Raw genomic sequence first — 24,276 nt, 5'->3', positions numbered from 1 at the left:
TGTACAACAGGCCAAACACTCATGTTTTGCTTGTAGTATTTAAAGTCATATTCAATAGGATTCAAAACCACTTGTATAAAAGCAAGCAAACCATTTTAAGACTCCTGATTTAATGAATTTCTGAGAAAGAGAGCCTTGTCTAGGTATATTTTCATTACAGGACGACCTTCCACTACACAATACATCACAAAGTTTGTAAAAATAGGACAGGAAGAAAGAGATTAACCACAAAAAATGCCAATGCATGTATATATACAAGAGTGTTTGCATCCACACACAGGTGTCCAATAAATGTCTGAGTCATGCAGCAATCCCGATGTTGCTCTGTGTTAATCTTCTTTTCTCCCCAACAGATAACAGTATAATAGAATATTATAATAGAATTTCATGCACGTAAGGGACTGCCCATGTCTTTAATCTGAATCATGATCTGGAGTCTCTCAAAGTTGTTCAGCTCTCCTCCTGTATCGTAATTCATACTAATTAGATTTCATTACAATGATTTCTCTCATGAGAAGATTGATCCAAACTCAGATTGGAAAGAGTCCTGGGAAAGCTGTGTGCCGTGGTTAGTACAGGTACTGGAAAGGGCATCCCAATTCTGAGCTGGGTTTCAGCCATAAGTTTCCCACCTTCCTTTCCTACCCTTAACTTACCTATTAGCATATTCATTAAATGCCTTGTGGTGGGCATGCTGACTGCAGTGCTCTCACGCTGGGTATGAAATCATGAAGCTGCAGTTTATTTGAGCTTGGATTAGATTATAAATTAAAACCTCAGGCCACTCTCTGAAAAATTCATGGAGGTTCAAATATCTCTGGGGTGAACCTGGGTTAATTCACTATTATTATTTGTTGCAGGTGTGCAAAAGATACCGTTGTTCAATAGTTTATGTGCAGAACAAGGGACCTCTCTTTTTCTAATAAAATTGCAGCCTCAATTATATACACTGACATCCTGCTGATCTCCTCAATAGCAGATCAGTGAGTGGAAGGTAATTTCTGGTGGATCAGGCAGGAAAACAGTATTCACAAATCATGGAGAACCACAGCTGCCAAGCTTCAGGCAGCTCTGCCATGCTGTGCGGCTTCGCCTTCTAAGATCAGAGCACAATGCCTTTCATTGATTCTTGCATTCTATTTGTTAATTCTTTCGGTAGCATTAAGAGTTTCTAACATTTTTGATCCTGACAGCAAACACTGGAGAAGAAACTAGAATGATGGAGCAAACCAGGCAAAGCTTCCTAAATCCCATTACTGCCTTTGCTTTGGGTTAGCATGAAGGGCATGTAGCGTGCTAGTGGCAGCTCTGTGTTGGCGAGTAGGAGTACACCCCTCCTTTACTTCTCCAGCTCTCGAACATGAGAGAAGATAGATGTTATGCTCTCTCAGAGTTGGAGTAACTTTTTTCCTGGGGATATGAAATGGAGCGTAGCATGGCAGCAAACCTACCCGTGCTGTTCACCAGCATTCTGCGGCTGGCTCCAGGAGCGCTGTGCCAATGAGGACATGGCTCTCTGGGATGTAACCCCACCTGGGGCCACCATGTCACACAGGCAGGGCCCCCTAGGCTTGGTCTCGCCCTTTGAGATGAAGGGGTCAGCCTGTCTGTGGGAGATGCCACAGCTCATGGACGGGCAACGTCAGCGTATGTGTTTGACGAGGTGATTCATTTGCTGGTATGGCTGTCTCTGGAGTGCCAATGAATGAGCTTGACCAAATGTAGTTGCTTTATGAAGAAACATAAACTAATCCAATTTTAAAATAGAACACAACAATTTGAAAGCATGCTCATTTACTGTGTAAACACTGACCACAATTATCTATGCATTCTTCACTTTGGGGAAATACAAAGTTATGGATAGATGGGGAGATATTCTGCTCAGTTCAACAGTTCCAGGCAAGCATCGTGGCGGTAAGCAACTTTCATTTTTACAGTGATACTGAGTTAGTGCCCTTTAGAGAACCACTGGAGAAATTCAAATTAGAAAATAATCAAGAGCCTTGGTAATGTGTACATATGGTAATATATAATGTGTTACACAATTAAGTCAATGTTAGTTCAAGGAAAATCTTTTAAAATCATTCACTGCTAATGCAGCGCCAGATTGTGGTACCACGTAGCCCCCAATCCAGCCTTGGACCTTCATGGCACAATACCAATTTGAACTCGCCCAACTTTGTGCTAGATACAAGGCAGGGGAAATTCATTTTTCTTCACCCAGAAAAATGCTAATTTTTTGGTGTGTTTTCTTGACCCAAAGCAGTTACAAATCCCCCAGCTCTCAGGTGAATACCCAAATAAAAGCTGGATGCAACCCTGGTAGCGTGGGAAGGGGAGCCCACCCTGGCCAGAGGCAGCCACCGTGAGTTCAGGTCCTCAGCATCACCCTGGGTGGGGAGAGGTGGCAGAGGGAGACCGAGAGGGGACGGGGCAGCAGCTCAGGTTTGCCTCTCCCTTCCTGACTGTCCACTGCAGGTAGACTGTCTGAGAGTACAAACCACATGGTTTTGGGGCAGAAAGAACAGTTTTCAAGCAAGGATGAGAACAGACTCTCTGAGCAGGAGGGTGCTATAGAGCAATGATCTTCCCCTGGGCTAAAGGCAAATATTCAATCATATCTTAAAACTTGTCCAGACTGATTTGAAAAATAAGTTTAATTCCAGAACTGTGCTCTTTTTCTCTCTTTCAGCTGCAGAGGTTTTGTGATTTGTACTAACCTTGAAGATACAAAACAAAATATGTGCTAATGATATTCCTATCTCCCAGCTGGTGTTGGCAACTCTTTTACCGCTCTGCAGGACAAGTGCAAGTACAAATGCAAATACCAGAATCTTGTTGAGAGCAGAGTGTCCCACATTTCAGTCTAACCATTCGAACTACAAGACATGTAATAAAGCAGTTTCTGCTCTGAATGAATAATTGAGCTGCTTCTGTGGGGAGGCCTCTAAAGAGCCACGTGGCAGAATGTTTTTTAAGGCACTTATGAAAGCTATCCCACCTGGAAACCATCCCACACACAGAGCCCACGTTGCTCTTCCTCTCAGCTTGGTTTAATTGCTCGTTCCATGTCTGTACCTAAGCTGAATGGTGAAGAAATACGGCATGCTACATGAAATGCTGTGATTATTTTTAAGGTAGAGCAAGACTTCCAAAACCATGAAACTCCATGAAAGTCATCAGGCAGGGTTTTTTTTTTGTTTGAGAATTCTTTCCATGTATCAAAATTCCTCCCAAGGACATAAAAAAGAGTTTAAGAACACTTCAATGCTCGGTTCTTGAAGCAATTATGTACCACACAAAAACCTCACTGCTGCATCCTCCACCATAAAGCAGGTGCTGTGGTGGTGGACACTGCTGGGACACCCATCTCAGGAGTCCTCCTTAGGCAGGCAGCATGCCGCTGGCCGTCTGCTCCAAGCTATAGAGACAGACTGCAACATTTCTACATTCTGAGAAAAGTTTTGAGATTACAAAAATTCCCTCTTTCTCCTTGGCATGTAATAGTGAACAATAACAAACCCCAAACCAACTAGTAATGCTACTACTAAGACTACTATTAACAACAACAATAATGTTGACAGTATTTGTGACATATCAGCGTTTCCCAGTGTAAGCTGTTTTGTCAGAAAAATCTGACCAGCTGGGTGCTTACTGCCGATATCATGGCAGTGGCTGAATGTCCCTTAGTGCCTGGTGAGCTAGGCAGCCTGGGTGACATACAGCCCCCTAGTCTCGTTTCAGCAAGTAAGCTGTGAGTAAGGTGCAGTCTACCTAACTCCGAACATTACTGTGCCAAAGTTAGAGTCAGAGGAGAGAGGTAAGTACCTTTGAAAGCTTCCAAAGATTTCTCTCCTCTGAAATACAGACACTTAGGTAGGCAGGGATACATCACTGTATCCTTGGACGATGTGTGTTTGCTTCCAAGGACTACACTGGAAACGAAAACAATCAAGTCGGGGGGACAAATTCCACTATTTTTCTGAAATGTATATTTAATAAGTCCTACCCAATATGTATGGTGTTGCTTTTTAATTCTAGCAATATGTATGTTTTGCTAGACGGAATCTGTATCTGGAGCGAAGGCAGGGAGTTCAGCAGTGACTCACAACTTTTGTGGGAATTCAGCTTACATCATCCTTCTGATACTCGAAAAAGATGTTGTCTCTTGCTCACTCGGTTTGCACTTGTGTGGCAAACTTGTGCGTGAGGAGTAGATTTTTCAACCATGTTCTTCGTCTCAAAGCTTTGGGTTATCTTTGATATATTCTGGGCCTAGACCACCCTGTTCCAGAATACAGGAATGGAGACCTTGATTCTTCTGCTTGGGAAGCTGGCTATCAATCCAGGACAAGGACATTCTTGTGAAGAAGGGGACACAGCCAGAGTACTAGCTAACTTTTTTTTTCCTGATGTGATTGCATATTTCTATTTAGTATGCAATTTTCATACCTGAACTGTCCAAACTATTTAGATTTCAAGTTTCTCATCTGTGGTGCACCACGTGTTCCTCTGTGTTATAAATTAATAATTATAATACTTAAGTCACGCAAAAAGGGAAATGAAGTCAAACTATGGTTTTATTATTCATGTTACATACCGTTACTTTGTATTACTTTGTCTTTGGGCTTTTAAAAGTGATTTTTTATGGTCATTTAGGGGGCAAAAAGCCACATGAACAAGAAAAAGCTGAACTAAACAAGTGCTGGAGATGGAAAAAATACCCTGTACTAAGATTCCGCTGGTTTGTGCTTCAGGAAGATACCGACTTACCCTCCCCCACCTTTCCGATGGGCATGCTAATGAGTTTTGGACATAATTTGTGCAGAGGCTGCCTCCAGAGGAGAGGGCTTGGAAAGAGTGCTGCTTTCCCATAAACGCTGAGTTGTGGGGACTGTGCACCGCACACCAGGGCCATGCTCCTGAGAGTGGCGTCAGCTCGGGGATGGGACCCCTGAGTTACCGTCATGCTTGCGGTTATCTGGGAGCACAGTAACTATCCATCATGGAAATACGAACCACCTTTGAACTAAAAAGGAAAACCAAACTTTCCCTGGAACAAGACATGAATATGCTCTTCCTCCTTCTCAGTGCTGTCATTTGATTTAGATGAGGCAGTTCCTGCCTTTCTTTTTTTATGGATCACTGAATATTACATAATTTTTCCCTCAGAATAGCTCCTGTTGAGCTTTTTCTTACTTCAGTTTGATCCAGAGTTCAAAGGATTCAGTAGGGAATCCCTACATTAGCTTCAACAGCCTTGGATTTAGCTCTTAGGTCTTTATCTGGTCTGCAAGCATCTTCTGTTTTCAAGTGCTAGACGAGCTTCCTGCTAATTTTGCAGTTGTAACCCACCAGTGGGCAGGTATTACGTGCCAGCCTCTTTCCATTTCCAGAACTGAAGTTACCAAGTCAGAGACTGTAGAATTTGGGGATGACCCATTAATGCTGTACAAACTCTCAAATTCCTTTTCTTGATGGTAAGCCACTATTTAACGGTCTAGAAATGATACAGTTGGCATTTCCTCCTAACCGATCTGTTATTGCTCTGCTGGCAGCGCAAAATGGAAGGTTTCATCACTTTGTATTACACAGAGAACTGTTGCGGGTGTTTATATATAATCTGCCACAGCTTCTAAATTGTGCAGGATTAGAGAACAGATCAGGTTCACTCCAGTGACCTCCCAAAAGATCTCTGTGTTGCTACATTTAAGGTTTGAGCTCAGTGACAGTTACAGGCAAGGAATGGGGGTGAAGGGAAGGTAGCGTATTAGGAGAGTGGAGAAGGTGGCAAAAGAAACTCATAGTGCTCTTTATTTTTTAAATGTTGCCTCTTTTTTGGTTAACAAATTGCCTGGGAACAAATCATGATTTTTCTTGATCAATGTATTAATCTCAGTGAATAATTTATCATCTGCAGTTTATTCATGCAGTTTATTTTAATAGGAAATTGGACAAGTTTGGCCACATGGTCAGCAGGTCTTGGGCTGGGTAAGGATGTCAGAGGCTGCAAACTGACCAAAGGGATATTCCATACCTTATGGTGTCATGGTCAACAATAAAAGCTAAGAAAAAGAAGAGGGGGGGGGCATTCGTTATAAAAGCATTTGCCTTCTGAAGCAACCACTACACGTCCCAAGGCCCTGCTTCCCAGGAAGTGGCTGGACATCACCTGCTGACGGGAAGCAGAGGAAACATGGTTGTGTTTTCCCTTGCTTCCACACATGGTCTTTGTTTTTTCTTTATTAAACTGCCTTTATCTTGACCCATGCTTTTCTCATCTTATTTTCTCCACTTGTCCCGCTGAGGAGCGGCAGTGAGAAGCAGCTCAGTAGGCACTCTGTGGCCTGCCAAGGTCAGCCCAGCACACAAGCATCCTAAAAATACTTGGGACAAAATCATGTCAATGACAGACTTCTGTTCTTAGGGAGCTTCAGGTGAATGTACAAAATGTGCTTTAAATTTCCATATTTTCTTTAGTTCATTCATTGTTTTATTACTAAATATGCCTGATTAGCAATACTTATGCTTAATTACCCTCTAGCTTGTATGACTTGTAAACTCTGTGGTTAACACCACATTCCTCATCTCAAAGTAACACCGTGACACGATCTGACATCTGTTATTTACTTCAGCATTATTTCTTTATTATTTGTGGAGGAAAGGCTGCAGACACAAGACCGTAAATTTTCTTTCTTTGCTAAGGTGTACAGTGGAGAGCAGAGCATAAAGACAACCCAGAATATATAAAGAACCAGGATATAACATTGCGCCCAATGAAAAATTGTGCAGAGGAGGATATGTTACAGAGAATCTTCTTCTGTTAAAGCACACACAAAGTTTCAACACATTTCAGTGCTGGAAACTCAAATACACAATTTTAGGAACAGAACAATTTAATTCTGTGTTGCAGGAGGTTTGCAGCAGGTATATGAACAGAAAAGGGATTAAGCACAAAGGAATGCAGCCCTGCAGTCCATGCAAAGATGATTACAGGTTTTCCAAGAGTCCATTGGTGATTTTGGGGTTTTTTTTGTTCTGTTTTGTTTTGTTTCACTCTTTCTGAATAAGCAAAGCTAGAGGTCATTTGCATCCCATTGCATCTGGATTTTTTACATCCACCCAGACTTTTATTACTGCTGCTGATTTTCTGCAGCCTGTGTGGTTCCATTTAAAAGAGACTACCAATTTAAATTCCAGCATCAGCATACTTTGCAGGTAGATACTTCAGCGAGGCCTCATACTGAGTATGGAGCTTCTCAATGTGAATAACGATACCAGGATTTGGCCTGTACTATTACAGAAATAAGCCATTCTGCTGACCCTGTAGCAAGTTAATAATTCAATTATGCAAGAGAAAAGTACAACTGTAACCGCAGAAACATCCTCCACGAAGTTTACATTAAAAAAAACACCAACAAACAAGCAAAAAAACCCCCTCACACCACTAAAACTAAAAAAGCAAAATCTCACATAGCAGCATCAGAAAGCCTACCTCTTAATAAGCATATTGTGTAGGACCTGTTCCTCCAGCACTGACACAAAAACAATAAAGATTTCATGTCTTCCTAACAGTTCTGCCTTTACGGGAGTGAAAAGAAAATTACCTAGAGAAGAATAAGCCTTATGGCGAGTTCCTTTCAGGCTTACAGACTCTGGAGATTGAATTGGGTTTTGCCCTCAAATATTTCCTTAAGTATTTACATGAAGGGTTGGCAGATCAGCATTGCACCCCACCTTTTACAGGCAAACCGAATCCATCCACAACGCCACCAGCGATAAAGCTGTATGCTGCCAGAGCACGGATGCTCAGGGCACCTTAGCTTTCACCACTGCATCCATCTCCTCTATCTTTCTTTTTATTTACCCATCTCCTCAGCACTTTTAGTTGGACCAATATAACACATCTGTTTATTACCATCCCTACTCTGTACATCTGAAACTGTATATGAGGATATGCGTTCTCATAAGGGAAGAATAAATGTATTAGACTAATATGATTCAGTGGTCACAAGCCTTATCTCCCAAGTTGTCTGGAGAAAACACAAACAGCTTTTGCTAAGCTCGCACACGATGACACTCACACGTTTACTCTGCAAGTGACTGACAAAATGCCATATTACCAGGCTGGAGTATGGGCAGGGCTTTGTGTGACACTGGATATTTATAACACCTTTGGAAATGATTCCTTTGCTTTACTAATGAACGCAGGGGTATTGCCAAGACTGGCTAGAGATGCATTTCAGAAACCTTGTGCTTACACTGCCAAGGCTGACAGTCCTCCCTGGGGCATGACAGAAAAGCCGACTCTCTAACCAGTGCCTCCACTATTTCCTTACACAAACAACATCATAAAGATGACCTCTGCTAAGGAAAAAGGTCTATTTCCACACTACATCCCACAAAGTACCACATCACGGACACTGATATGTAGCATAAAGGCATTACACGATCATCTTATTCCAAGAGGTATATTGTCACTCTAGGGGCTACGAAGGCATTTATGACTTCCCATTTTCCCAGGTTTCATTTTTAATGAAACACTGACGTATTTCTGGGTAACAATGTGATAAATTAATGGCAAAGCAAAATGATTTGTTTTCATGTCAGGAGGTGCCTAACAAAAGAAGCACATAATCTTGCCCCTCTAGAGCAAATAAACTTAAAAATTGTAAAGCTAATAGATAAAATGTGAAGTTTTCAGAGAAAACAGTAGGAAGAAATTGATGCATTTGTGCTTTTGCAGAAGCTGATCTGATCTTGGGAGAAGGATGAAAACACAGAGGAAAGTATTTTCAGATAGTCAGGAAATGAAGAAAATGAAGGACCAATTCCCCGCTCCGTGGACTCCAGACCCCCTATGCAGACTTGTTTGTACATCCATACCCCATAATGCCAATTTAATATGGTACTGTGAGATAAATGACAAATTTAGGAGGTGCTGAGAGTCTTAGGTAACAGGGACCACAGTAGCATCTATCTTGCATAAAAGAGAAATACAACTTGTCCCTGCTGGCATTTTGCTTCTGTGTGGGCGTGTATGAAGAGCAAGAATATATCTTTAAATAAAAAAAAAAAAAAAAAGTATCTCCATGCTCACTCCTTTGAGCTGTTTGCTAGTCGTGCATAGCTCATAGCCTTACCTAATGGCGGGGTGTATCTGTCACCATTGCTAAAAGCTGATGCTCCAAATCCTACAGCTTATGGTGCCCTCCTCACTCCGGCCCTAGATACCAGTTTGGAAAGTGCCCACCTTTTTGCCACCCTGGAGCCTGATTTCAGGACGGAAATGTTTCCCCAGCCAGGCAACCGTGAACATTTAGCAGCAGTGGGTACAGCTTTGGGTCCAAGTTGCAGACTGGTGGAACACACCTCAGCCCCGGGGGCTGCAGGACAGCCCGAGGGGCTCTGGGCACGGCTCTGGGCACTTCAGCAGAAAAAAAACCCCACAAACATTACAGATAGACTGTTTTTTTATTGATTTCTTATTTCCAGTGACAAGATGATGACCAGAGAGCCACAAAGGGCTGTCAAAGACAAGTCCAGTGCATGTTCACGCCCAGTGGCGGGAGCCCAGGCTGATGGTGCGACCACCCACCGGTGCTTAAAGCCCCTATTTCCAAAGAGGTACTTTGCTGCAGCCCTGAACGAGCTGTTGAAGGGCCTGGAGTCTAAACTTTGCTTATGCTCCCAGATTTCTCTATGGACCTGCTGAGCCTGTTTGTTTTAGGAATTTTCCTGCTCAGCAGTAGGTGCAAGATCCCCTCTGCTGCAAGCAGACACACATATATTATTCCTGCTTGAAAGACGCAGGGTATACCTGACCTTCAGGTGCCTAATTTTCTTACATAGTAGGAAAAGCCTCCACAGTGGCTCCTGCAGGCTTCTCCAAGGCAGAGAAGGTAGGAGTAAGAAGAGCTGCCATTTAGCTGCCTACATCTTCTACCCGATCCAGTCCAATTTACAGTATAGTCCTTTACATGCCCATTAGTCACCTGCCTCCCACCAAGTGTAATCGAGTCACTTTCCCCCATTTGATTTCTTTGGTAAAAATGCACACACTTCTGCCTGTCAAATGCTAAAAAGGGCTTATTAGGATCAGTCATAAAAAATCTATATACTACCTACAAATAATTGAAATCCTATTTTCAGCTTTCCAGATGCATAAATCACTGTTCTGGTGAGCAATCCAAATCGCAGCCATTACAACCTTTGATCCTGAAGGACAACAAAGGAGAAAGCCCACTTTCTTATCTCTTGCCTTGGACCAGTGGGAAATACAAGGGGATGGTACCAGAGGTCTGTACAGCCTCAAACAGCGAGGCACAAAGCACTCTGGCTCATGTAAAGGGTGCGAATGAAACTGAAGCTGTTGGAGAAGAGCCATTCTCTCATGTCAAATGCTTTTGCAGCACATAATGATCACGCAGCCACAGCCTGAGGAGTCTCTGGGAGAGGATGGGTACAGACGTTATCTGGTGAGATTCTTCCTGAAGAATCCTACCTAAGGTGGATGTATTAGCAGATATTTTAAACATATATGTAGCTGCAGATAAGCTACCTGAACTCTGGCTGGATCATAGCTCTTGCAAGGTAGTGGAACTTGCATCTTGTTACACTGGAAAATTATGGTTTCATTTCTTTTTTCCAGGGGGTGAAGTGAGAATGAGTTACAAACCTGGATTTAAATTTTGACTGAGCTTGAGTGCAATGTCTGTTTACAAAGCCATTGTGTCCCTGATGAAAATCAGGCTTCCCAATTAATGTATATTTATTCATTCACTTATTTATTTATTGTCAGGGTAACTTCCTAGAAGCTCTAGTAAGATATTGCAGCAAATACTGTTTTACTCCCTACCTAGGCTAATACAAAAAGAAATACTTGAATGTAAATGCAGTGCCTTATCTATTGTACAAAGGATAGTCTAACCCAATTTAACAAAGAAAGACAAAAAATATTTACTTCCACTAATCTGATATCTGAAGCCGAGCTTAATGTCGCTGAGGTCCTAAAATTGCCCAAGCGCTTGGTTTTGTACTTCTGTGAACTTGTCACCGACCATCCCTGGTTTCTCGACCTTCCACCGCGATTCCTCAGGAAGATTTGTCAGAGCTGGATTAGGTCCGGAGAGCGGGGATGTAGCTCCAGTAATGCCTGAAGGACAATTAGTGACTGTAGACACAAAGAAAGACTGTAGCACAGCTGGCGCTGAAGACCTTCATAATCCACAGTAGAGTTTAGGGGTGTCTGTATGGACTGCCAAGGTGTCTTTGTGGACTGGGACAGATGTGAAACCACTGGGCAGCTTGTTATTGAAAAGCTTTTAGCATTGTGCAATAAGGCTTTTCCAGGACATTTTTCTAGATTGAGGAGAGAATAGTATACCGTTCATCCTGCCTAAACTATTTTGGTGTAAATAAAGTATCTGAAATATGAGGAACATTCTTTGTTTTTCAGCAATAATTTATACACACACCGCTATCTCTGTGCATGAATTTCTCTTGCCTAAGCTCAGTGCATTTCAACCCAGAAATTCTGCTCAAATTCTTTATCTGAAAACCTCTTATTTTTTTACCTGGCTGTAGCTCAGTTGAGTTATGGGGATTTGATTTCTTAACCAACACTTTTGTATCCAACTCTCTTTAGAGCACCTCTGCACATATTTCCTGAAAATTTTAAATATTTCTATGTATGCTGGAGCCTTGAGCTGGCCCAAATTCTGACACTGTTTGTCTAAACCATCTCCCAGGGTGACCTCAGGAAAGAGGAGCACAGGAGGTCTGGTTCCACCCAAATACAGACACCCACCAGCGCGATGCTGCCCCAGCCAGTGCTGTGCCTGGCGCATGGGGAGCTCTGGCTGGGGCAAAAGGAGAGGGTGGAGAAGAGGGGGCTCTGCTCTGCCACAACAATTCCTTTGCTTTTACCTGAAAGGCCTGGAAAAGAGTTTTTGCCTGTCTTCTGCCAGACTGGAGGAATACCCCATGGCCTGCACAGTCTCTGCTGAGTATTCAAGCTTTTGGGTATTTATTTAAGTTACAGCAGCAACTTTCATCTTTTCTTGCTTGTCACAGGAAGTCAAAGTTAAAAGGGATATACATACTGCTATGGATAAAATTATAATCTTAAAAAAAATTATATATAAATAAAGCTTAATAATGCACCCTAAATACTCTTGATAGACCCTCAGGCTTTGGAGAGGTCTCGGCTAGTGAATGGTGACCTGTTAGTCCACACCACAGCTCTGGCTGAAATCTCCCTTCCTTGGGGGATGCCGATGGACTAGTCTTTAAAAATTAAATTCAGCTCAGATCTATTTTGCAAATCATCTGAGAACTCTATCAGACTCCCTGCCTACATCAAAGGCAAAGCAAAGCTTTATCTTCAGTGCTGTTGAACAGCATCTGAAAAAACTTCAGTGGGGAAATGTGCAAAAACATTGCTTTATTCTCCCAGTTTGTTTCAAACAAGTTTAAAGAGAGTGATAACGCATTGTAATAATAACCAATTTTCTCCTTGCTACTGTAAGTGCATTTGCTTTCAATTCTGGGTTAACTTTTGCAGCAGGTAATTACACATGAGGAGCTCCTGGCCGTGGGCTTCCTCCTGCGCACGTGCAGAGGCACTTCACTCGCCCTTCCCTCCGCGCCCTGGGTCTGCACACTGGTTTCCAATCTGCCCGTTTCCTCTGTGAGCCACAGCAAACACTGTCCATGCCTTCGTTTCAGAGGGTTTACTTCTTTAGGAACAAATGCTGAGCATATGTTCACAGCGAGTGACACGTTATTTTGCGAACAGGTTCTGCTCAGACCGGTGGGTCTGTTCTCAATCTGTGATACCATACGACGATGGGAAAGGGATGACAATTCACCTCCCTCTGCCATAATCATCCACCTATGCACATTTACACTGCATCTTATTTCTAACTGAAAAGAATAATTGTAGGTATGGCTTTGGAAAAGATTTTGCAGTTTATTTTCAATTTTTAAAAAATCAGTCAACATGACATGAAAATTTGTCTGAGCTTTTGGCAGACTTAAAAATAATAATAGAGCTTTCTTTCTGGGTTGAACAAAATGTTCTGTTCAGATTCAAAATTAAATGCCCTTTCCTACTTGAAAGCTTGCTTAAACGTCTGCAAACAAGATGAAAATACATTTAGAAAGTAAACATTGAAGCTAACAATTAAAAAATCATGTTGAATTTGTTGTAAAAGGTATGGACGCACCTGGTGCTTTACTGTTTGTGGTTTGGTTGTCTATTTTTTTTTCTTTCCATTTCTTTTCACTGAATTGATCTGGCAAAAATTAATGGTTTAATAAAAGCTTCAGATTTGGAAATAACAGTCTGTGAGATTTTTGAGATGGTCCATAAGAAAGGTTATATTGCTCTTTGAAGCTCAGGGTAGAGAACAAAAAAGACTGATTTCTGAGAATGCTCTTAAAAATGTAAAATGGTAGATAAACCCTTGCAGTCGTGAAAGACCTGCACTAGGTCCTTCAGCAGCGGTACCCAAAGTTTCCAGCAGAAGAGGGGGTCCGTTTTCTTGTGCTACTCCTTGCCAGGCTCTTGGAGCCAGAAAGGATAACCCCCCTGTTCTCCTCAGTACACCCACGAGCTTCTGAGTCCTTTCGGGGTGTCAGGAACACGGAAACCTCTGGCAGAAAATGAAGCCACCTGAATCCCTCAGCCAGGAGCTGAACGTGGCCCAGGGCTGGAAGGGAAGATTATAGCACTTGTGTTTTTCATTGGAAGTGAGTAATTTTGAAGAGATATTGAAGACAGAGAAATCCTCTCTCTGTTCCAGGTAGCAGGTTTGGAGGTGTTAGAAATAGGCACTACATTACAGTGGGATTATGAAGAAAAGTGCAAACTGCAAGACAAAATCATTCTGAAATTTAAAGAAAAAAAACCAAACCTGTACCTCTTCCAGGAGCCTGGAAAAACTGCTTTTCTCTACAGGAAAATATCTGCCAAGTGAAAGCATTGATCCTGTTGATGCAGAGCTACACAATACAGCTAAGGCATGTGAATTTGAACAGTTAACAGCTGGACTAATTAGAGAGCACAGTATTATTGGTATAACTGATAACCAGGACTAAGCAAGGTTATTTTGCAAGTAATAGATTTGACTTTGCAAAGAACAGTGGATATTTGCAGAGCTAATGAAAACTGCGCTTCACAAATTAAAGTGTGAGCAAGCAGGGAGAGAACTGGAGTGCACCTAATTAAAAATGCATACCAAGGCAGAAAGACAGAATAGGAAAGTAAACAAATGCCAGAGACCAGATTTGTTTGCAATAAATACGGGAGAAGGCACACTGCCACCGAGAGGTGCCCAGCCCGCGGGTGCAGCCGTGCCTGCGCAGCACGAGGAAGCGTTTCGCACCATTGCTGAAGCTGCTGCATCTCCCCCTCCCCCATCCCCGAGCAAATAGCCCTTCGGGCCTTGGGGCTGGCAGCCCAGTGTCTTTTACTAAACCCAAACACATTACTAGTGTCTCCAAGAGGTTATTGTACAGCTTCAAAAGCTAATACTTACAGAGTTTGCATTTTTGCATGCAAATAAGCTTTGATTTAAACTCATTAGCATTTCCCTTTCTAAGCTCTAGGTTGAGTTATTCTTGGACTCCTTTCTCTTGGAGAAGTGATGACTTATTTATCTGACAGAGCAACTACTATCTCCCATCTCAGTTTTGTAATCTAACATAACCTTCACAATTCTCAGCAGCTTTGTTCGACAGATACCTACAAAAAGAAATATGTCACGGGCACAGCCGTGTGGCGTCTGCCCTCCCCGGACGGGAGTTTGGATCAACCTTCCCCTTTGTTTTGGTCCTTCAGGTTCATACAGCAAGAGCCCAGCGCTGGCAGAAATGCCAAGGGGTTTGACTGCTTCCAGCTGGGGTTGGGGTGGTGCTTCTGGTGCCCCACATTGGAGCTCAAAGCAAAGCTCTCCTTCAGCCTGCCTGAGTTTTTATTATCATTGTTTTCCTAGGTGAGTATCCCTTCTTATTTCTCCAACAGGGTATTTGCTGGCACCACCAATGGGAATCATTATATTGAAAAGATATATAGGCTAAGGCATACCATAAATTTTCACTATGACATAAATTTCTGGGAAAAGGTGCTAAATAATCTAGCAGGTGCATGGAATAAAGGTTTGCTGACCGCTTGCTGGTATTTCCCCTTTAGTTATAAAAACAACTTCTGCATGGCACTAGGAATCAGGAATTAGCAAGACGCTTGGAAAAGCAAGGCTGTTCATGTTAGACACAGGAAAAGTGGGGGCATTATATCAAACAATGAATGGCAGAGGAATGTTCTCACCGCCGCAGACTGTATAAACAAGGGATCACTGAACAGCGATGTAATCTAAGTGGTTAAAAAGAAATTGTTTTCACATAGTGCGTGATTAATTAGTACAATTGATTGATATAAAAAATGTCGCTGGGTTCTAACAGCTGGTCATTGATAGGGTTAACAAAAGCATTCAACATATAACAATACTATTTTATCTTTTTACACTTTAATAAAAAGCCATGCATATGTTTAGTGCATATTTAGCTAGAAAATTTACAAGAGACACGAAGCCTCATGCATCTGGGTTTAGAGTCACCTATTTAATGATTAGGAATGAAGACAGAGTGGCTAGCATCCCAAATTGGCGTGTTGCAGACATCATCTCCTTTCCAAAGCACACAGTGCCAGCTCCTTGTCAAAGAGCAAATGTGGAAATAAAAGACTATGGATCTGAAGCAAATAAATTCCTGTATCTCAATGAGAAAAAAGCTGGTGATATCCTCATAGCAAACTCACGCCCCATAATACATCCCATTTGTCAGGTGTGGAAAACACCAGCACCAACTGCCTCTTAATGTCTTGATTTTATTACACCGGTTTCTGGTTATAAAAAGTTTCCACATTTCAAGAAAAACTCAGATCCATTATCTTTTGCCTGTCTTTATGTTAAAACCATAGGGGACCTCTTATCTTTTTAAGGGACTTAATCCAAGCTCTTGGGGGAAGTTTAGCTGAAGGTCAAGGGCTGTCGCAGAGAGGTGGCCTCCGGCCCCGAGTGCCACCTTCCCGTCCTCATCATCTGAGATTTGGCTTAGTCATGTCTTGCTCGTTAGCTGAGGCCATTACCTGTTTGCTGGGGGATTGACTGATAACGCTAATGTTGCTGTACTGAAATGGCTGTAAAATCATTAAGCATATCTTGTTTTACTTAACCTAAAGTCACTTAAATCATAAGGCTTCTGGAAAGCATTAGTGAGACCAGAATTCCCTGATGTGATAGGGAAAACTTTAATGCAAAATGAAGTCTTATCATATTAAGCATGATTTTTATCATATCAGTGACTTAAGAGATTAATAAATGTTGTTTCTCTAAAATTATAAGACAGCTCCTGATATGAAATTGGATTATGTCAGTTCATTTTCTCCATCAGCTTTGAAACACTGCAAAAAGCAAAGATTTGTCATTAACATATGGAAATCACTCAAATTTCTCTTGTAATTAGACTTAGCCTGCCTTTGCTATTGACACAGAAATACTGGCTTGTGTCTTCTTACAGAAACCCGTTTCCTTTTAGATATATACAGAATAAAACTCATGTAAACCCAAGGAAAGCTAAAATGTCAAGAATTTTTAGTCTGTAACTGAAGGGTACACAATTCCTAGAATATTTGTCAGGGGCATTTTAAAGTAATTTCAAGGATTGTCTTTTCAGATAGTGGAATTGAAAATTTTAATGGCTTTGGGAATGTTAATTTTTTGTTTGGGTTTGGGTTTTTTTTTTTTACTAAATTCAGTTAAATCTCACCACATTTTGCTGTTTGGTGACTTCAGCCCAATTGCTGCTGCTTTCCCTTAGCCTTGCAAAGCCACCAGGCCATGAATTTGTGGGCCACTGGAAAGGTGACTGTGGTTCACAGAGTGAAAATAAGTGCTGAAGATTATGTACACACTCAAGGTCAAGTTCAAAACAGTATAAATCCATCTCTATATAGCTGTCTTAAAGTTACATTAGAGTTGCAGCTGCTTCTCATAGTGAGAATGCTTTTTCCATACCCTGGGTTTGAATTTTTTAAAGTCACCCTTGCAAGGAGCTTTGACAATACTTAGAGACTGATCCAGTCCCATAAAATCAGGCTGGAGATTGTTTCCCTCTCTCCCTACTACAGCACAGCTCATAAAATTCACCCCTTATTTACCAGGTAGAAGTTACGTGTCAAATCTGACCACCTGAAATACATGGTTTTTATTGTTCCCCTGCTATTAGCAATAGGATCATTATTACTGCAAAATCTTTGCAATGCAATTACAGTATATCTAGCAATATTGAGTGCTATAAACCTATGGTCATGGAAATCTGCAAGAGCTATACTTAGACTGTATTAAATTCTGGCATCTGCTCCACATTTTAGTTGTCATATATTTTATTCTCACCTACTAATAGCAATATTTTGAATAATTAGTTACAATTCAGCCTAAAGGTCTCAACTGGCAGTTGACTAGGGAACTTTTACAAGCAGCACACACGAAGAGTTAAACATGTCACAGCAACATTTAATTACGCAAGACGATGCATAAAAATCCTTAAAAATATTTCTAATGGGCAATGCAGTTATTTAACTTACTGTCTAAACTTTGTTGAAATATACTTTGTCCAAGACTTTGGATCCAGACTTTCCACAATGAAAGCAGTAACTCAACAAGGCCATATCCCACAGGCAACTCCTTTTACTGCTGAGCAATGCCTTATGCCAGAACTAGCCCCACTCGTCCAGTGCAGGCAACGGGCTGAAAAGGCTTGATCGAGGGTGTTGCACATTTTGGGACAGAGTTTAAATGCACACAGGTCTTGGTTTGGCTAAGCAGGTACACCTCGGAGCAGTGCAGAGTGCTCCACAAAACACACATGCCCACTATTTTTGTGGAGTGCCAGCACCTGACAATCCCCACAGCAGCCTAACCACAGATCCTTTTTCCAAAAGGCACCAGCCTTAGCGTGACAACTCCTAACACATGCTTTATCAAAACACATTCCCCATTCCGCAGTAAATGCCAGGCAGTGCTTGCTCGCACCGTTAGGGCTGTTGGCTGAAAACTCTGAACCTCGCTGCAGCTTCACCTGCTGAACAAAAGAACTTTGCACTGTCAGGAATTTTCTGTGCATTTAGGTAGTCATATGCCATCTGGATAAAGAGATAAATTAGGAAGCCGGGAGTCTCACAGGTACTCTGATGAACCATATCTGCATTTTTTTTTTTTAAAGACGTATCCACAGGAAACAGCAGACGCCATATGCACCCCCCTCTCCCTGCACGATGATGTAGGTGTCTTACCATCAGTGGAGAGAACCAGTCCTTGAACTGAAAAGCATAATTAAGTGAAATAATCTTTCTTTACCATGTCTTTCAATTCTCCACTCTCTGCTCTGCCTTTACTCTTCCCCAGAGAGCTTCTTTTTACTGCTAACACTACTCTGTCCAGAAGGCTTCATAAATCACCTTCTGAAGAAGGAAGGTATCACCTGTAGCTGTTCCCATCCATACCCTGAGAAACAGTTCCTCTTCAGCAGTAATACAGCACTGTCCATTGTATCTCAGATACAAATTAGAAAGCAGAATTCAAATAATGAACAGTTTATAGTCTCATCATAAGGTCTGTTCGAAAGCCAGGGTTAAAAATTAATAACAGTTCAAACAGAAGAGAAATATCTTGTTTCTGATGTTGTCAGTCTTAAGCAATATTAAGAAAGTAAGAACTGCTACAGCTGGTCAGGCTGAGGATATATTTAGCAAGATTCTGCTCTGTGGCAGCAATGATTATGGAAGAATTTAATAACATGGCAGGTAAAGAATAATCCTTCCTCCTCTTGGAAATCATCACCAGCAAATTTTATACATTTTGAACTGTCACAGGGGAAGAAAGCATCAAGACTATGACCCAGGAGACTTGAAGTTGATCTGTGCTGCTGCCACGCTTTCCTCTATTCTCTCTGCACTCATTGCTGTGCCCCTGCCTGCGGAAAGGTGATAACAACGCTTCCTGTGCTCCATGTGTTTTTTCTATTTCCAAACCCTATTCTCCGGATACAGAAGACACATGTGAATGGGAAGCACCTCACTCAGTTGCTCAAGGGTCACAGCAGGATACTGGTCTTATTACAACACAGTATAATAATAGCCACAACAATAATAATACCTCTTTAAGGAGAGAAAATAATCAGCAGAGTATTGAGAGAAACTATTTTTCTTCCCTTTTCATTGCTGCTCTGTTTCCCTTTTCTTGCTTCCTCTCACGCCTTTCCTCCCTGCTAGCCCCACAGAACATGAAATGAATTTTCCCACCACAGACGTGAGCCTTCACCAGTGGATATTGTTGCTGTGTAATGCTCTTATTTCAAGGTGTTGGCAGGTATTGTAAGATGGAGCTGAGAAAGTGAGTGAATTCCAGACTCAAGAAATTACATGCCTACAGCACATCATATGGTTAATAAAATGGAAAAATTGAAGCATGGGTCCCATAAGTTTTCTCTTTTAAAGCACAGACACCTTTAGTTTATGAATTAGTAAGCCTTTTTCATTTCATAGTCCGTAGGGAACTGCTGTTTCCTGCCCTGTTCCTCACAGTCCTGCTCTACTTTCATGTAACTTTTATTTTAACCTTCCATTGCTTTTCATTGCATTTGAAGAAAAATTCTGCCCAGGAAAATGCCATCTTCCTCCCTGCCTGACAGCTGGCTTGGGAAGGGACAGAAACATCATTAAAAATCAGAAGTACTTTAAGTTCACACATTGCTCACTTACAATATATAAGCTTACCATGCAGCCCCTGAGATGCGTAAACAGGGTGTAGGGAAACGCAGTGCTTCTCCTCAATGCCCTAAGCTGAGTAGCTGAAAGACAGCTATACCTGGGGTTAATCTGCATGCGTTAAACATATTGGGAATACAATCATTGACTCAAAACCGGCCATCCAACGTGTAGACAAATTTTGCATAGTAGTAAAGGTTTTACTCAGTGTAGCAGCACTAATTCTGTTCATCACGCGCGTTCATTCCTGAGTAAGTGGCTGGATAATAATATCTCTAATCGTTCTGATAAGAGGCTCTATCAATACCTTCAAAATGACTAATAGCATTTAACTCTCAGATTATATTTATAAATGGTTTCCACTTAATGCATTGTATAGTTGACTTTAATGAGTACTTACTGAAGGCTCGTGTAGTACAAATATGTTGCTTAGGCTGTGATAAAATGGTACTCCTAGGAATACTTGCAACAATGAGCGGTTTGGCTAATGATAGAAAACATACTTTTGTGAATGTTTTATTTACACAGTGCTCTGATTCACAGTTCTCTTTGTTTCTGGAGTTGGGTAAAAGGCTGCTCCCAAAACAGACAAGCCCTGTGGGGGAAGTGCATTGAACCTTTATTTTTTGGTCCATTATTGAAGTGCATTTTTGACTCTGAGTATTTTAGATACAAACCACATCCACAGTTCTTTGCTAAGCAAATGAGGCTTAATCTCTCTCTTCTGATCTCATTTGTGCTAAGGAGCATCTCAGCTACCAAGCCAGGTATGGTGTTTAACATGTTCTAGGCACAGCTCCCGGATTCACCTCCCTTCTTGACATTTGTTTCTTATCTCTGACAATTAGTTGTGCTGAAATCACCTTGTTTGTTTTATTATCGTGGAAGACAGCTTTGCACTGCCTACAGCCTTACTTTCTGCCTCTGCAGTGCAAGATATTTTATTAACCCTTTGGTCATGCAGATCTTGTATGTTCAGAAGTCGCTGCTATAAGACTTTATAGGTAAAGGCAGGGAATTTTTTTTTTTTTCTAGGAGGTGATCAGGGACAGCAGCGATAGGCCAGGCAAACATAATTTGTATATGATTCATTTATATATGGTTTGTAAAGTTGATCAATCTCTTGAGAACCCTTACAGAGACTACATAGATGGAAGACATACTATGTCTATTATTAAGGGCTAGGTTATTCAGCATTTCTTCAGAAAATTGAGACTACTAGAGGGGGACATAAGAAGAAACCTAAAAACGTGAATAAAAATATAATATTTTGATTAAGTTAGCAATAACATTTTTGCTGGCAAACTCTGGTCATTTTTCATTTTGATTATTTTTGATATTTTTTGATGCTGATATTTCCACCCTGCCTTTCACACCTGCTTTTCATGATAAATTGTGGCTGTTACCCTGCCTGCACAAGCTCTGCTGTAGTGACGTACATTTGGGATTTGCAGTGCTTCATTTTTAAAGGAGTTATGTGAAAACAATCTTCACATGTTTGGATTCAAAAGAAGCCTTGAAAGGAAAAAGAAAACACCACAATCTACAATCTTCACATGTTTGGATTCAAAAGAAGCCTTGAAAGGAAAAAGAAAACACCACAATCTACATATATTCGATCAGTTATAATTGTTCTGATTGTCTGAGTTTGCCTGGTAGAAGGCGAGTGCCTTGATTCATTACTAACTTCAGAATTGTGATGCTCGGCATCCCGGATACCTCCCGGTTTCTGCATTATATAAATCAGTTGAGCTTTCAGTAATGGGCTACTGTCTGGGTTTATTCTTCCCCAGACAGGCTGCAGATCTACATACAGTCAAGGTTTAAGCTTTTTCACTCTGTTTAGGTTAAAAGGTTTTATTTCTGGAGCAGTCATTATCTTGAGAGACTAGATCAGTCTTTAGATCTTACTCATTAACACCTGCCTATTAAAGTGTATATTATACAGCAGACATTAATGTAGAGACACCACAAAGCTCACTGAATATTTGCTCTTTCTTTAAGGCTTTTTTGTTGTGTGTGTTTTGCAAGTGTTGCTTACAGTTTTATGCTTTGAACTCCATACTGCTGGTCCCTGTACTAAATGCAGCCCTGGAGGCTTCCTCTGAAGAATAACTTAATTCCTTAACACTTGAAAAGAATATGAGCAGCCCAGCATCGAGCCATGGTGATGCTACATGACTTTTTAGACATAATATTGTTTTAAAATAGATGTTCATTAACATTATTCAGAACTGCTAAACTTTATGGTCCTGACTACCTTTATTTGTCATTTGGTAAAATTTTCCTTAAAGGAGACATGAAGACTCATCTAAGAAATGCAAGCTTATGTACCACAGACACCAGTGGAGCAAATCCTACACTCGCTTCCAGCCTTTCAGCTCTGCAGATTTCAGGCCCATTGACTTTAAATGAAAATATTACAATGTGATTTTATTAATACAGAAGCTACAATTTCTTTCTTTTTGCTTTTATATAAGAGTTATCGACAACGAGTGGACAGCTTTGGTTTTTTTACCTGATGCAATTTGAGACAGATGAAATGTCACAAGGCTGAAAGACAAAAGCTTTGTTTCAGGGATAGAAACTGTAAAATAGAGACCTCTTCTGAGGAAAAAGAAAGTTTAGAAAAGAGGAGGGAGCATAATTCAGCATGGGTCAGACGGGGCAAGGACAAAAGTCCCGGCAGCCTGATGGCCACCAGCACTAACAGGAGGGACTCTTTGGTGCCCTTTCCTTCATATGGAGACAAGTTCCCCTGAAATCAGTAAAAATCTTTCTTCTGACTGCAAAAAGCTTTGGATCAGGTCTGGCTTACAAAGCAGAAATCCAAAGGAAAATAATGTGTGAAAACAAATTCATTGTGAAGTGATGTTAGATGAGAAGAGTGCAGAGACAACACCTCTGATCTCTCCTTTTACAGAGCTCTTCAGAACCCCAGCTCCCTCATTTGCATGAAAGTTTCATCTTAGGGAAGTTTCTAAGACAACCACCACACAGCAACAAAGTGATTGCCACAGCCGAGACGTTTCCCTCTGACACTGCTTTGAAAACGCTTAGCCTAATTCTCTCAAAACTTGACGATTAATTGAAATTTGGCTACTTTCAATTACTGGAATGAAAGCAAAAAGGGGAAGAGTATAACAAGGCAAAGCTGGTTTACAAATCCTCTGTTCTGATCGCTTCAGAGTTGATAAACCTTTCTGTAGTACCCATGTGTCAAATGTCCACGGAAATACCAAAATCCCAAATTGAGTCAAATCCCCAGGAACAGTGATTCCACCCGGCTTAGATCGTAAAGGACCATCCATGCCAGCGGGATAAAGCTGCACATCACCCCCAACACCACGTGCTGAATTTCCATACACGGACCATCTCTGTTCAGCAACTGCAAAGGTTAAAAAAATGTGATTTCCCTCGGGAAGCGACATGGTGGTAACTTGTATTTATTTCGCCATCCCAGCTTTGAATCCCAGGAGCAGGGAGAGGGACGGGCTGTGGCTGAGCACTGACCATGCCTTAGGGATCACTGACTTCACATCCCAGGGGTTTAGAAGACAGCTGAAGTTGTTGAAATGTATAGAAGAAAAAAAGAACAGCTAAATATTTAGGAACTTAAGGATATTTAAATGAATTCTGAGGCTGAAGTTTTGCTGTCAGGCTCAAAAAAGCCTCTGCAGGTGCCTTGCAGAAGGATGGCAGAAATTCTACGCACTGGGTAGGAAAAAGACATCATGGGGAAAAAAATCCTTTACTCCTTTGGATAAATCAGGGCAAACTAGATAGTTTTGTGTCAGTGTAGCCAGGGACATTTTAAATTAGAAAGCAAAGGAAGGCTAAAGCTTCAAAACAAATCTCAGAGTGGAAGGCAATGGTGTTGTCATTCACTCCAGGCACACTGCAGCATGCAGGAGCAGGACTGCAAACATTTTTTGGGTTTACCTCTCTGGCATCAGCTCAATCCCAGTTTAAGAATGGCCGACACACAGACATGACCTGAAATCCTTAGGGACCACCTAAAGATTAAATATCAGGTTTAAAACAGCAACCTGCTCAACTTCATGCCTCTGTGACAGGGGAGCTGGAAGAGCCCAGTTCAGTCTACACATCAGGCTTTAACAAGAGAATCTGAATTTTCAAAATTCCTGTTTTCCTCTTAATAATTTGGACCATTAGCTGTCGAAATAAAACATAACATGCCAAAAGGAAAGCATTACTCTCTGAATAAAGCAAACACACCCTGATTAATTTACTTTCTTTCTAAGTTGACAGCAGAGGTCAGCAAGGAAGACAACAGAAAATCACAGCTTGGTTTCAGATTGTTCAGGGAGGTCACTCGGAGCAACAGAGGTAATCACCCAGCTGGGCAATGAAATGTTACCTCAAACGACTTGCAAGTTCTGGTCGCTTTTTATATAGGTTGGTTGTTGTCACGTCATGAAACCATC

The sequence above is a fragment of the Falco biarmicus genome, chromosome 4 (assembly GCF_023638135.1).
Source record: "Falco biarmicus isolate bFalBia1 chromosome 4, bFalBia1.pri, whole genome shotgun sequence".
Lineage (NCBI taxonomy): Eukaryota > Metazoa > Chordata > Aves > Falconiformes > Falconidae > Falco > Falco biarmicus.
This window is presented reverse-complemented; position numbering follows the sequence as displayed.